Source organism: Cyprinodon variegatus, unplaced genomic scaffold, assembly GCF_000732505.1.
Source record: "Cyprinodon variegatus isolate N-32 unplaced genomic scaffold, C_variegatus-1.0 Scaffold257, whole genome shotgun sequence".
Classification (NCBI taxonomy): Eukaryota; Metazoa; Chordata; class Actinopteri; order Cyprinodontiformes; family Cyprinodontidae; genus Cyprinodon; species Cyprinodon variegatus.
Window position 1 is genome coordinate 169343 of NW_015150710.1, and position 2386 is coordinate 171728.

Consider the following 2386-nt stretch of genomic DNA (forward strand, 5'->3'; position numbering starts at 1 on the left):
TTTATGAGACTTAAAGTGAAGTTTGCAGCCAGAACATAATGAAGCTTTGAAGAATATTTTCTAATGAGGCAAAAACCATAAAGTGTAAAATAAAGATGTCAGGAAACGAACATCTGTCACCACAGAGATTTACAGCTTTAAATGTCAGAAGTTTCATTTCTCTCAATTTTCATTTTATTCTTTAAAACTAGATTCAGAGAATTTCAGTCAAAAAAAAGGAAAACTTCACCTTTTTTTTTTTACTTATTTCTCCACCAAAACATTTTAAAGCTCTCAGAGTTTAACCGAGACCAGAAATAACTTGAAATTGTTTAAATTTTACTTGGTTTTCTTGGTTTGATGCTGGAACAGATTAGTGCAGCTCTGATCATTCAGAAAGTTGGTTTTACTGATTATAATCTGTGGTTTTAACCGAGGTAAAAAGTTTGGCTTTAAATAGGGAAACACGCAAACATGAATACCTCAGAAAGATTTTAGAGATAAAAGTGAGCAGCTGTGGGACGCCTGCCGTCATCTGATAAACAGCAAACGTTACAGAAGGCATGAGGGAAGCCAGATGTTTGAAAGAAGGAGAAATTACAAATCTTTGTCTATAAAAAGGCATCAGTGAAACTGAAAAGGTGAGGGATTTTTTTCCTAAAGATTTACAGAATAAAAAAAGCCAAACTAACCAGATTGTCCAGTGAAAGAGAAGCTCACCTTTGCTCAGCAGGGCAGCGGTAGAGCTGGTGTTTCTGTGCAGCGTGGTGGCGGTGGAGGTGAGATGAAGGCTCTGATGCTGCAGCTGAACATCACACAGTCAAACGCTGCTGATAAAAGGGGAATCTGAGAGTGCGAAAGCTGCCGTCTTCCTTTTTGAGACCCGCTCTGCTTCAGCAGAAGTGACTCCCAGCTTCCTCCTGCTCTGCTTTTCATCAGATAAATTCAACGCTCCACAAGCCTTCACATGCTTCACGCCCAGCAGTCCTCTTACATCTATTTAAAACCACGTCATAAGATTTACTTCACCTCACAACAAGCAATGTCTTATTTAAATGCTGCATGACAGTTTGCGAGGCTTCTGCAAACATTTAGGAGCTTTTTAATGAAGGGAGGGCATCTGTGGAGCAGCTGCTTCTGACTCATCTGAAGATCCTGGCATCCTGGAAAAGGTCCATGACACAGGTTATTAATAAAACACACAGCCGCTGCTAACCGCTCAGGTTTGTTTACTTCAGGGGACGAGTTATTTCAACATTGTTTGCGGGTGTGTACAAATAAGTCTGTTTGTGAGTGAGTTTGTCTCAAGGAACTTTCCAGTTCACCAGATCATCCAGTTAGATTAATTCAAAGGTTTCTATCTAAGGAAAACCAGCTGATTGACTTGAATGCAATCCCTTATACTAAGCATGCTTGTAGCGACAGTGGAGAGGAAAAACTCCCTTTGAACAGCAAGAAACCTCCATTAGAACCAGGCTCAGTGTGAGCGGCCATCTGGGGTTCAAGGACACAAGCAGAGACAGAAAAAGAAGCTCCAAAGGCGGCCAGGTCCAGGAAACAGTAGATAGAAAGCTTTGAATCAATTTGACTGTATGTTCTGGTTGAATTGTAAAGTACCTTGAGATGACTTGTGTTGAGAATTGTCTCTACACTGGAAAAACGATCTAGAAATAAGTAAAAATTTCGTAAATGAAGTGTATTTACCCTTAATTTGAGTAGGTAAATGAGGAAGTTTGCCAATGGAATGAGCATTTTTACTCTTAAAATAAGATAATTTGATAACATGCACTTGAAAAAGACAATCCAATTGAGTTTTCTAATTCTGAATGTAAATTGTCTTGTTCAATTGGCAACATTTCACGTCTCTCTCCTCAATTTAAGAAGAAAAGCACTTATTTTAAGAAAAAATTACTTATCTAGATATCAATTTTTTCCAGTGTATATGTATATAAATAAACTGAATTGAAACACCACTCTCCTCACACTAACCCCTCCCTGTCCTCAACTCTTCACACGTCTCCAACCCTCAGACCACCTGAGACCTACACTCCCCCTCACCACCCACTCACACCCTCTGTCCTGCCTCCCTCCCCCCTCACAGTCACTTCAATGCAGGTGAGAGGCCAGTTGAAGAGACCGGATGGCACCCCCCCTCCAAAAGTCTGCTGAACCCTCGCTATAACGCGGTTCACTTTTCACGCTCTCGCTGCTTCACGGATTTGCATCATGCATTGTTAAACTTTATTGTCAAACATATTAATGGTGGAATGGCGGTTTATAAGGATCTTTTGGGCCAGAAGAAAAAAGAGCGACAACAACTACCGATAACTATGTTCTTCTCTCCAAAAAACTCACCTGCACCGCAGGATTTAGAAGCAAAAAACGCCACAGAGCAGAGTAAGAATGC

At 40.4% G+C, this 2386-nt stretch overlaps 1 protein-coding gene across 1 annotated transcript in view; it reads right to left on the reverse strand.

Annotated features, from left to right (window-relative positions):
• The window catches only part of LOC107089595 (C-C chemokine receptor type 6-like), a 14830-nt gene extending 13431 nt beyond the window's left edge, over positions 1-1399 (reverse strand). The window contains exon 1 of the mRNA XM_015382478.1: positions 700-1399. The gene's annotated coding sequence lies outside the window, so the exon portion shown is untranslated. The remainder of the gene's footprint in view (positions 1-699) is intronic.
• Positions 1400-2386: the final 987 nt, after the last annotated feature.